At 33.4% G+C, this 12636-nt stretch overlaps 2 long non-coding RNA genes across 2 annotated transcripts in view; one reads left to right on the top strand and one right to left on the bottom strand.

The window, feature by feature from the left end:
* Nucleotides 1-3372: 3372 nt before the first annotated feature.
* Nucleotides 3373-12636, bottom strand: part of LOC137396185 (uncharacterized) — a 242605-nt gene continuing 233341 nt past the window's right edge. Inside the window, exon 3 of the long non-coding RNA XR_010978493.1 lies at nt 3373-3572. This is a non-coding gene — a long non-coding RNA (uncharacterized lncRNA). The remainder of the gene's footprint in view (nt 3573-12636) is intronic.
* On the top strand, nt 5750-7185 carry LOC137397615 (uncharacterized). The gene is made up of 3 exons (XR_010978709.1): nt 5750-5804; nt 5942-5992; nt 6980-7185. It is a non-coding gene; the product is annotated as an uncharacterized lncRNA (long non-coding RNA).

A 12636-nucleotide genomic window follows, 5' to 3' on the forward strand; every position in this document is an offset into this window, starting at 1 on the left:
GTAAATTGGCAGAGAAGCAAGCTTTGATCTCCTTAGTTTCTTTTTATATTCCTAATCACATTTATGAAAATATTGCTTGGTTTACAGATGTTGATGATGGTGATAATGTAATCGCTAATTGCAATTATTAAACACTTTTCATTTATTCATTATTTTCTTATTAATAAGCACTTGAAAAATTTCAACTGCCAAAAAAGTTACCCAGGTTAGTACATAAAATTTTCTGCCCTGTTGCTCATTTTCCCAGAACACAATTTAAAATTTATATTCTTACTCTATTTGCCAGTGTGACTATGTGAGAGTTGGAGAAAATTTTGGCTATTAGAAATGACTATTATTCTGGTGATATACAGCCCAACATGTTAAAAGGAGCCAGAATGTTTATGTCTGTATTCTTGCCTAGTACTATTTCATTATCATAAGCAATGGTAGTGTGTGCATACAGTCTTTAGATGTGTACGCCATGAGCAGCTCGAGTGTGCCACCCTTCTATGTAAAATTGCCAGATATTTGTAGGGTTTTAAAAGAAAACTAATTACCAATAATTTTTAAGAAGTTTTTATATTGATATCATATGTTCTGCATTTTTAAATACTAATTTTTACAAATGGCATAATGCTCAGGATGATTATACTTTCAGGAAATTTAGTTACAATGACTGATCTTATTGCTTAAATGGGTCACTACTCTGACCTACACTGACCTACACTCACGTAATCTACACTGACCTAATCTTCTCTAATTATTCAACATATAACTTACTTTGTGCTAGTTTAAGTATTATGATAACAAACATTGAAAAAATCTTTTAAAATATTTTTCGAAAAAACGGCTCTATTATGGAATTTTTACATAATACACCATCGTAGTTTGAATGTGATTCATTATGAAGTTTCAAGTAGCAATATGCTTATAATTACCAATAAAACTTTGGTATAAGTTAAATTTGGCGCAAGTATGCGAGTTACTACCAAAGCTGACAAGCTAGAACAAGTGTGAATATGCTGGCATAAGTATAAAAAATATGAAAAATAGGAGAGAAAAATGTGAATGAGTCACATTGCTACAAGTGGAAATTAACCTAAACACATATTGTCAATTTGTCTATATTAATTGACATGTGTTTCTCAGAGTTAAGTTTCTTATTACAAACAATGATGAATTCTTTGAGCTATTTGTTATTTTATGGCTATTGTCTCATTTAAAGACAGTAAATCTGCTATGTATATATAAAAAAAATTGTTTCCTCACCCCGGTTAACCCATATGGGTGGTAATCTTTGCTCTAACTCGGGTCTTCTACTATAGACCTGAGAGTTTGAGCACTCACCTCAAGATTTTAGCTGTTCCCATCAGCGCACTTTTCTGCAAGAAAAGTATAATATACTTTTATGTTTATATACATATACAAGTATATAAGTATAAAAGTATACTTATATATAGGTATACTCATGATTATACTTATATATAAGTATAATTATATGTATATAAGTATAAGCATGCCTATATAATTATATACGTATAAACTAATATACTTATATATAAATATTTAAATATCTAGCATATATATTTTTTGATAATATATATATTGGCCTGGTTGGAGGTTGTTTGATATATAATCCAGTCTAACAGTTACTAGTGTTTGTTCTAGATGCACGGGCTGAAGAACTAGTATATTGTGATGCCTGAAATACCCATCTAATGATCTTCAGCAGATGTGCCAATTGTGACGCGTCTGCCTTCCCACTCAACAGTTCTATGAAGTCTTTTATTATTATGTTCTATATTTACACTCATTTCTTGCATTACAGTACAGTATTTTACCAAAGTTTAGAGTCAATAAACTAGCATAGAATTCAACGGTCGCTACATTTATTAAACTTAGGTAATCAACTCGATGTCTACACTTTAGGTTTCTGTTATCAGAGTTTGACTTAATTTACCAAATCTGTTTGCAAGATCATTCTATAAAGTGTGACATTGAAGTCAAACATTGTTTTGAGCTTGTATGTATTAGTATTGAAGTGTTCTAATGCATTAAAACATTGTGCTGTTGTCAGATGAAACAAGACATGTAGGAAAGAAGTGTTTAACACAGTAAGGAACAAGTATATATATTTACCATCAATATGGCACGAACCATTGGTGACAAATGTAGTTAGTTATATATCCAAATACTGTTGGTTATATAGCAAAAAGTCTCTGAAACTCGGCGACTTACATGCTTGTGTTACCACAAAGCTTGGAATTATAGGCAGTGATCATATACAGCCAATAAAAGTACTATAGAAAATGTTAGTGGTTTCCTTTTAACAAGCTTCTGGTATGTGTGCAAGTGGGTTATACCTCCAGGATTATGTCAATTTCACTTACTGCAAAAATACCCTTGTCATAAGAGAGCTGAACTGACATATCAAATGGCTAACATGAATCAAGTATCTGTTAATGGTTAATTATAGTAATCATAGTAATTATAATAAACGCAATAATGACTCTTGCTTTCTTCTAGAAGTCATATACTTCAACGTGCCTTATATCTGCTCTAAATTAGTCAGTTTACAAACCCTCAGATAGTTCCATAGCAAGTATGTACATCAATCGAAATTGCTACCTTTAGATTATTGCATTCAATGATGGGAGTTGTTACTTCGTTAATAGTCATGTAATTGTGATTCACAAATGTTTGACGAGGAAAACTTCATATGCTGGTATAAAAGCATCGCAGGTTAAAAAGAGAAACTGTCACTTGTGATTCAATGCTGTAGAGATATATAGAGGTTATGCAGTTTTACCACCTTCACAAAAAATATTTGTTTTATGTGAGAAACCATAGTTGTTCAAGTCTCAACTGTCATAGTTCTAGTTGCTATTTCTGGTGCTTTGTGTCTGCAGTTAGCAAAGCATGCACCGTGCTTGGCCTTTAGGAGGTCCCCATTCACAAGCTTGCTAAACGTGCACATAGAAGCTTCGTCAAAAAGAAACCTATAACAGTTATTATAATGAGATTCTTTGTAAATGATTACCATCTTTTACGTTTTTTTGTCATACATAGTTGCTAGAAATTGTCTTTCAGCAACTGTTTTTTGCCCGGTAACACTACTATATTTATTTAGAAATATATATTTGTTCTTCAACTGTTTAAGAAATTTTGATTAAGTTTTCTTACATCTTACAACAGCAGAATATTTTAACACATTAGAACGCTTTGAAACTACGTGCAGCCTCGCGTAACAATGTTACGCTGCAGTGAATCAAGGTTGCGTGTTTAGAGAATGCTTTTATAATCAAATTTGGTAGATTCAGTCAGTCTTCGATACCAGAATCCTACATTACATAATTGTGGATGACGACAACCCATAAACTCTTTGCTGGTGTATTGACTTTAACATGGCTGAAAATACTGTATAGTGTGATGCAAGAAATGTGTGTAAATATAGAACATAATAGTAAAGCCATAGAACTGTTGAATTATAGAATGTTGTAAGGCAGACGAGTCTAACTTGACATATCTGCCAAAGATCATTAGATGGGTCTTTCAGGCATCACAATACACTAGTTCTTCAGCCCACGCATCTACAACAAACACTCATGGCTGTTATACTGGACTACATATCAAAATAGCTCTACAACTTACCACACTTAGCTTTTAGCTTTCACAAGATACCAATCGTAGATAAAAGTTTGACTACGATTTTTTGTATAAAAATGTGAACATGCAAATGCTGATGGAATGTTTATATCTACAACCGCATATCTAATACATATGCAAGCCTAGCTGATGAAAGGAGCCAATTGAAACTGGGTTCATCCTAAGGAAGTATTGGTAAATTTTAACCACATACCTAGAGTTTGCTGACAAACAGAATAAACTTTAGCTAGTGAACTAAGCAACCACTTACCTCAATACCCTTCACTTACCCAATACCACTTACCTCCATACTCTCCTTCTCCTTTACGTACTGAACACCAGAAAAAGTTTCTAACAAATAGAAAAATACGTTGTTAAATTACTCGTGTGTAGCTTTAAACCATACAAAATATTCAGTCACAAAATCTTTGCTGTGTCTCTATCATTTAAACTGTTGGAAACAAAGAGATTGAACTTACCATCTACCCTGTTGAATTCCATCTGTAACTCTTGCTGCTCTAAGGAATTTGAGCACATTCTCAATTTTCTGAATGTGACCTTATCAGTATATATATAAAAAGAAGTGAGTAAAGCTAGAAGCTTATCCAAAGGCTTACACAGTTTGTATTGTTGGTATTTAGCTTAAAGTTACTCTAAGTTCATGAGTTTGAAGCTTTTTTGTCAGCTTTCATATGGTGACATGTTGCTGATTGTTATGAGTTAATCCATAAGAACAAACATAATTCAATAATTGTTTTTATATTGCTAGTCAACAGAAGTTTCTAAGTAATAGAAATTTAAAGAGAGGGAGCAGTCAGACATTTTTATCCTTGTTCTAATTGTCAACTTGCTGTAAAATTTTATGTGTTCTGTGTGATCTATTATAGCACCGTATAACCGTTCTGAGCCTCCTCAATTCTTTTCTGATGACATGATTTTAAAGACTGACAACTCAACTGCAAATTACTGTCGTCTGCAAGGTCATCACAAGCTGGAAAGAGAAGCAATTATATGCTGAACTTTTCAAAGTTGTGAGAAGGAACAGGGTATGACCTCGTATGTCAAGCCAGTAACAGTTTCATAAAATGATCTGGATAATAACTTAAAAAGGGTGTGTTGTGTTACAGTAAATAGAAATGTTACATTAAAAGTTATAGATTTTTAGTACTCCCTTGTTATGCATGATCTATTCGCAGTACTGTATGACTGTCCTGAACCTCCTATATCATTTACTGATCATATGATTCTAAAGAAAGTCAACTCCAATGCCAGTTACTCTTGTCAGCGTGGTAATCACATAGTGGGAAGAGTATATTATTCTCATCTGATGCTTCAGAAGTACACACATATAAATATACATAGTCGTATATACACATATATAGAGACCCATTAATATATTTTTTAGGTTTAGGCTATATTCTGAGAGTCAAGGTCTACACGTATATTTCACATGCCTAAAGTCTGGGAGATAGCATTATATTTAGCATGTTCTTACAAAATTGACATTTTAAAAATTTTAAATGTGATACCACATTTATCTAATTTATTTAATGTATCTATGAAGATCTTGAAACTATTATATATGGGGCTACACTAAACGCTCAAAGAAAAAAATATGTTCGAGATGATGTCATTAATCGTTATAATTGCGATAACAGTTATTATATTATTATATTTATATACGGTTATCTACAGCAAATGCAAAAAAGGAGTTTCTCATGTTTTTTATATAAAACGAATGCAGCTAAGAAATATAATTCAAAGTAAACTTCAAAAAGTGTTTTTATGTTAATAACTATGATAGTAAGTTCAGAGTTATATGATAATTAGTTAATGGCAACACTTTCACTTGTTTTACAGTTTTCCGTAATCAATATTCTGCAGGTTAGTAAAATACTTGCGCTTAGATACTATGTTGCCTTCACACAGTCACTAATTCTAAATTAAATTTCACAAAACTACAAAAGCTACAACTATTGCTAGAGACATAACGATTGGCTGATAATTTAAGCTGGTTACAAACAATACACATAGTATAAAGCTTTACATAAGCTTCTTGCTTTATTCACACTTCTGTTTGTATATATATACAGATGAATTCATCATCAGACAGTTGTGAAGGTGTTCAAGTTGTTTTGAGCAGAGTGAGCTATAGATGGATTCTAACTGGATAGATGGTAAGTTTAATGTGTTTAATTTATGGCTGTCAAACGGCTAAAACTCTTCTGAAAGCAATGCCTAGCTTAATCACTCTGTTTGTTCTCAAACACAAATGAGTTATTTTATGTGATTAGCATTAAACTTTATATTTCAGAAACTCTATTGCTGATGTGCAGTGATTGAATATGAAGAGCATTGAAGCAAGGTGAGTTAACATTAGTTCTTACTTACTTAGTTAATTACCCGTGACTTATAGTCTGCTGTTTAATTGGAAGTTTTCATAACATGCACAAAAAGATCAATGAATAATGAAAATTTCATTGTTTCCTCCTTACAGGAGTCTAGCGTAAAACTTAGTTTAAAGCCTCATGTTTGTAAAAACATCTCCAATGAGAGTTTTGTATTTAGACCAGCTTGTATGTTACATCTTGTGGACCAGAGATACATAGTTCATAACTCACAACATTTTATTTGGTTTTTAAACCATTTAAATTTTTCATGTTAAATAGCAGTCAGTTGGCTAAAATGTTTGTAAAATGCATTATTAATTTTGATATGTGAAGCTAGAAAAGTAGAATGGTTGGCTCCAATAAGTTTGTGTTCCAAACTATGATGGCTTTACTATAAGGTTAGCCTAAGCATTTTAATATATCTAATCTCCTAAAGCGACAGCCTCAGTTTCCAAGAAAACTGACTTTGTGTGCGCGAGGCATCGGTTTATACGCTATGATGAGTTAGTGATTTATGGTTGAGTGACCATGTTTTAAAGATTGTTTTTTTAGGGGCCAGTTAGTTTGCTTTTCTCTTGGGACCTATTTATAATATTTAATAAAGGTTAACTTTGCAAATTAATTTATCAAGCATTTATAAGATAATATAAACTAATTCCTATTGAAAATCTATACCTTGTTCTACTAAAGAACAATTTGTATTTTCTCTTTAATTTTAATTTGTATCCCCAAAAGCCATGGCTAATTTTATTTTATACTAGTGTCTCAAGTTGATCTAGATTCACATTGTTATGGCTAGTTTTTAAACTTCATTTGAAATAATAGCTTGCTTATCACTGACTATATTATCAGTATTTGAGAACTAAATATACCATTTTTCAATGTTGTTTTTAAATAAGAGATGATGTTGAGGTTGTAGAGTATAGCTGACCTCAACACTTGATAGCTATTTGTGTTTGTAGAAGCTGAAGACATGGTGTAATGTGCTGCTTGAAAGACCCATCTAAATATCCTCGACGGAAAAGTCAAGAACAACTAATCTGTCTTACTATTTCTATGGTACTATAATGATAATTTTTTGTGCATCCAGTTCTATATTTACACTCATTTCTTGTATCACACCATACAGTGTCTTCAGCTAAGTTAAAGTCAATAAACCAGCAGGAGTTTAAAAGCCGCTTTAGTCACTCACTTTAATTATTTTAGAGTAGTCTGCAGAGATGTTGTTTTTGATCAATGTCAAGTTAGCCATGTGAAATAACAAATGTTGAAATTGCTTACTCTTTTTGGTTGTTCACAAGCCAACCTTTGTGGGTGTTTGTAGAAATCTACATAAAATCTTTAAAAATATTTTTGTAACAACTGCAAGGTTGGTAACACAACTCTTACCGATTGAGTAAAGTCTGAAGTTTACTTTTAATTACGTTGGACTGCATGTGATCAAACTCCATTCTACTATGCATATAATGTATAGGAAGCACCTAAGCAACAACAAGCTTTTTAAACCCATTCAGATGACTAGGTAGCCTTAGTAACAAACTTATGTGAGTATATGTCAAACTTTAGTAGATTCCTTCAATAGTTTACTATTTAACCGCATCAGGAACCAGTAAGTCTGTGTTGGTGCATCTACTACTAGTGATAATTCTAAATCTTTGAATGCTAAGGAAACCAAGGCAAAGCTGAAGAATAGAGGCAGTGTGCACTTTTTCACTTTTGTCAGGCTTAAAATCAGTGAAAATGAAGAATTTGTAAATATTTATATATATATATATATATATATAGGAAATATGGAACAAGGCCCTTACATTAATGGTAGATTAGTATTAATGGTAAAATTTTGCTACTGTAAAACTTAATGGTATTTTAAGTTAAAAATAAGAAGTGTTCACGTTTTTTTGTTTTTAGTATTAATAACACATGGTGTAAAGTTGGCCAAATATAAATTTACCAAGGACACACACACTCCGGCGATGTACATGTATGTCTTCAGAATTCTAGCTGCTGACCAAAAAGGGACTTGCATCTGGCTCTATTATTAATGTTGTTTACTGTTCTGAGTATGATGCAATTCTCTCACGGTGTTATGGCAGTTCCAGCGTGTTAAAACCTCAGTCACAATACAGCTGAGCTTGGAGATCTAATGGGTAACATCAACATGGAGTGAATCTTATTAGCATCTAAAGCAGTTAAACTAAACAGAATTGACTAATACATGGCTTCAGAGTCCATATATGCTCTAACTTGCAATGAATCTGGTCAAGTTAGTATGTCATCTTAAAAACCCAGCTACAGTTTCATAGCAAATATGTACATCAAAGTGCCTTTCTCTAAATAGGTTCATTCAATTATGGGGTTGTTATCGCTCAATGGCTTTGATATTGTGACTTGCTAACTTTTCGATAAGCAGCTTTAAGGTAAGGCTCACATTTATCAAGAATATCACAGGTTAAAAACACAGCAGCCATCATTCATGATTCAACAATAATGGCACTTGGTCATTTAGATTTTAAGTAGAAAAAAAGCATTATTAGTTTAACAAGATTTTAGTTTCTGAGAGTTGTTTGTCATCTTGCCACTCAGTGTTTTGTTGCCTTTCCCACCGACTGTGATAAAAAATTTCTGCCTAAGATCATAAAGGCTACTTTTCAGTAAGCAAATCAAACATCAGGAAATTTGAGGGATCTTCCCCAACACGTGCATACAAGAAGCTTATTAAAAAATAAACCGTTAACACTGGCTATAATGTGATTACTTGATGTATATGATTGGTATCTGTGACGTGTCAGTTTTTCTGATACGTCAGAGATGGTTGCGAGGCACTGACTTTACGTGACAGCTTATTGCAGATAAATGCCAATCTGATTGTTTTGGAAAGTACAAGCTTTATCTTAGTTGTTTATCCAAAATCTAGTTAAGGAGCTTTCATACCAGGCCAATTTATAGGATTGCTTCAACTTCGATAAATTGGCCTGGTGTAAAGCACAAATCGATTTTAAAGGCTGCCTTGTCTCAGTCACTGACACAAGACCGGTGAAATGCTGCATACTATGTTTGTCCGCTTTTGACGACCGTCATTGTGAGAAGGCAGCAAGAAGCTAACCAATCATATCTTGAAATATTGCAAAAATTAACAATAGCGGGGAAAATTTAAGCTTAGAAAAATTGTTGTGTATTCCATTTTACCTAAATATACAGTTTCACTTAACAACTTTATGTGAATTCAAACATCAATAGCAAGTCATGAACAAATTTGTAAAGTTTATTGTTTACAATATAAATAGCATAAACAATAGAATATATATCCTAATAAAAATATGCGCATCTACTTGTTTTTTTCGAATTCATCAAAATCTATAACGGTTGCAGCTGCAGCACCACATAAAAATAAAGCGCCTGGCCTGGCAAAACTTGCTTTAGACCAGTGGTTTCCATGACTACCATGGAGCCATGGACTCCCTGAGCTCTTTATCTAAAAGTCGTGAACCCTTTATAAACATCATAATATATGGTGTTTATAGCAATGCATTTTAAATTGGTGTACATTATAAATTAGAATAATATAAGAGTCAATAGATTTGACATGTTTCTATTTATTTACTTACATAAAGCAATGCTATACTAAATTGCTTTGACTGTTAGTTTTCAGTTTGTTAGTGGGATAGATTATACTTCTTGTTTTTCACCAACTTCTCAATCTTTGGGGAAATGGTTGACAAAGCGCATCGCATGTCGTCTTCATGTCCTAGTCAGTTTCATTGTTTCGATTTGAGGACAACCATGGAGGAGAAAGCGGACTCGCATAAGTATGTAGACACAAATGGGAGCAGAGTTTGAAGGGCGTGTTTGGCTGTCTGTGGATATGGATGAATCATGGAAGGCCAAAATTCTTCAATGGTTTTACCTTCATAAACATCTTTGGTTATTTTACCGATCTGCTGGTTTCATTTTGTTGTCAAATAAATATAGTTGCCAAATATTGTTACAATTATGATCAGTCAGCTGCCATTAACAAGCATTCTTGATATTAATAGTCGCCATTGTGAAATGACCCAAATTTGGTTTTACATTTGGATTTTGAGTATGGAAACTAAACTGCACAGCTTTGCTGCTGTCCCATCTTATTGGCCAGGTCAAACAATGTGACAATGACAAAAGACTTTGCCATTTTATATTATAGGTGGAAAGATATTAATCAAAAATTAGGGAAAAAAGGCTGTTGTTTGGGTGATTTCAGGTACATTATAATTAAACTTAAGCATATACATGTACTAAGACCTTTACCAATCTGAAAATTGGTAAAAATAAGTAAGTTGAAATGCTTTATTTTCCATGGATCTTAGCATATTGCTGAAATTGAAAAGGTAAAGAAAGAATTACGTGTTTGCTGGTTAGAGGTTGTGTTGTTTTGTACTACTAACCAGAAATCAGGTACTATCCAGCGATTGACGCACATAGGTGATAAAAGTCTAGACCCAAAAACCTAACAAGACAACGCGACCACCCTGCGGGAATTGCATTAGCCCAGAAACCCAGGCTAGCACAATCCCAACAGACTTTGATCATTAAACTCCGCCCATATGATAGCTGTCGTCTATCATTTAGGGATTTATATCATTGATCAAACCACTATGACAGAAATCGCTGTATCCAGCTAAAAAAATCAATACTGGAACTAGCCTGCGGACCCCCTCAAAACTTCCCCTGAACCCCTAGGGGTCCATGGACCCCCAGTTGAGAACCATTGCTTTAGACAAACAGAATTATTATTAGTTACTACAATTATTACTGTAAGAAGCAGTGTGGGCGTGATACGCCTCAGTGGTGCGGCTTTTATTTCCGTTTTGGGTGATAAGCAGTCAAAATGGAATGGTTATCAAAGTTGTATTTAATTGGTTAAAATAGTGATCTATTTTGTATAATTAGAGTTTGAGTTGGTCCATTGTTAAGTTTCTGCCAAAATGTATTTCAAGTCGTAAACTGGCTAGAAGCAATACCAACTCTGTTTCTTTTGGAGTTGAAGCAACGATGATAAACCAGCTTGGTGTCAACCCTCTTTAGTCAGAATGTCAAAAACTGTTGATGTAATAAGAGTCCCATGAATAAATTGCTTTAGCTTTAGGCTATATTCTTTGTGTCAAGCTCTACATATGCATGTATGTTTAACAGGTCTAATGTCTTGGAGATGGCTTTTTGTTCAACATGTCTTTACAAAGTTGGCATTTTAGATACTTTATATCTGATAGCACACATATTTAATTAATTGCATGTATTTAAGATTTAAAAAACCTCTTATATATATGTCAAAAATATAAAACTATATCACTAAAATAGAATACAAATAGTCACTTGGTTTTTAACCATTGTATCTGAAAGTGGTTGGACTTTTCTCTGCTAAGTTGTATATTTTAAACTATTCATATTTAATAAACGTTGTCTGAATGGCTCTTTAACTAAAACCTGCAATTTACTTATTTGTTTAAAAAATCTTTTCTTTAGACATCGCAATAGATATGCTTTTGGTTGACAATAACTAAAAAAGAATTTTGAAAAAAATCAAGGGTTTTCCTGAGCTAGTTTTAATAATTACCGAGATTTAGGCAGCTTTTTAAAGCTACATAAAGTAGTAGTAATCCTTCTTGCTTTAGTTTTCGCTACAAAATCTGCACAGTTTGGCTCATACATTACGTTAGCTAATGCATGCATTACTGTGAGTAAGGTTCGGTATATGCATTATTTATATTAAACAGTAAACAAAAAATTGAGTTTATGTCAGCGTTTTAGGCAGAACTTCTTTGATTTCTCATTTTGAGTTCACATTTGCTGACTTGAAGTCTTGACCAGCTTGTTAGGTGAATAACTCCAAATCTTATTTGCTGGTGGAAAGTTATTGATCTTGCAACAAGAGTAGTATAGCATTTATCATGATAGCCTTTATGTATGCAATCATTATTAGTCACAATCACTATGTTTCCATGATGCGCAGTGCTTCGGAGTTGCGCTATCTCCGAATCATGGAAACGGCGTCTTCGCACTGAAATCACTGCGCACTGATCAGTGCGAAGCCAGTGCAAATTCGAAGCAAAGAAACAGCGACTGCGCAGTGGCTGCGCATAGCTCTCATGCCGTGGATACGGATTCTTCGAAGGCCATAAACTAGTACAAAGGTTGTCCCGCTAATCTTGTTTTTTATTCTTCCGATCTTCTTTCACTTAAATTTAATTATTGTCTGCATTCACGAGGATGATGAGGTGATTACTTTCCTGGACTTTGTTATCGATGCCAACACATTTCGAAAAATAGGTGGCAAGTCCTAAATTAACGTATAAATAATATATTACTTAAAAATACTTATTAAAAATATATTACTTTGTAAAAAGTGTGTTAAGGTTTGTAAAACCTTGTGAATGTGTATTGTAAATAAAAGTATAATGACGACAGAATCATAAAAAGACCGTTTATGACGTTCGGTATCCGTGATCGATTCTATTTCTCCATCAGGCGATTCGATTTATACAATTTCTCTTCTCTGGCTAATTTGCTGAAATTCTGAAAACCACTGCGCAGCATGGAAACGTACAATCCCCTCGACTTCGGAGGGGGGCTGCTTCGCAGTACT

This window comes from Watersipora subatra, chromosome 5 (genome assembly GCF_963576615.1).
Source record: "Watersipora subatra chromosome 5, tzWatSuba1.1, whole genome shotgun sequence".
In the NCBI taxonomy this organism is placed as follows: domain Eukaryota; kingdom Metazoa; phylum Bryozoa; class Gymnolaemata; order Cheilostomatida; family Watersiporidae; genus Watersipora; species Watersipora subatra.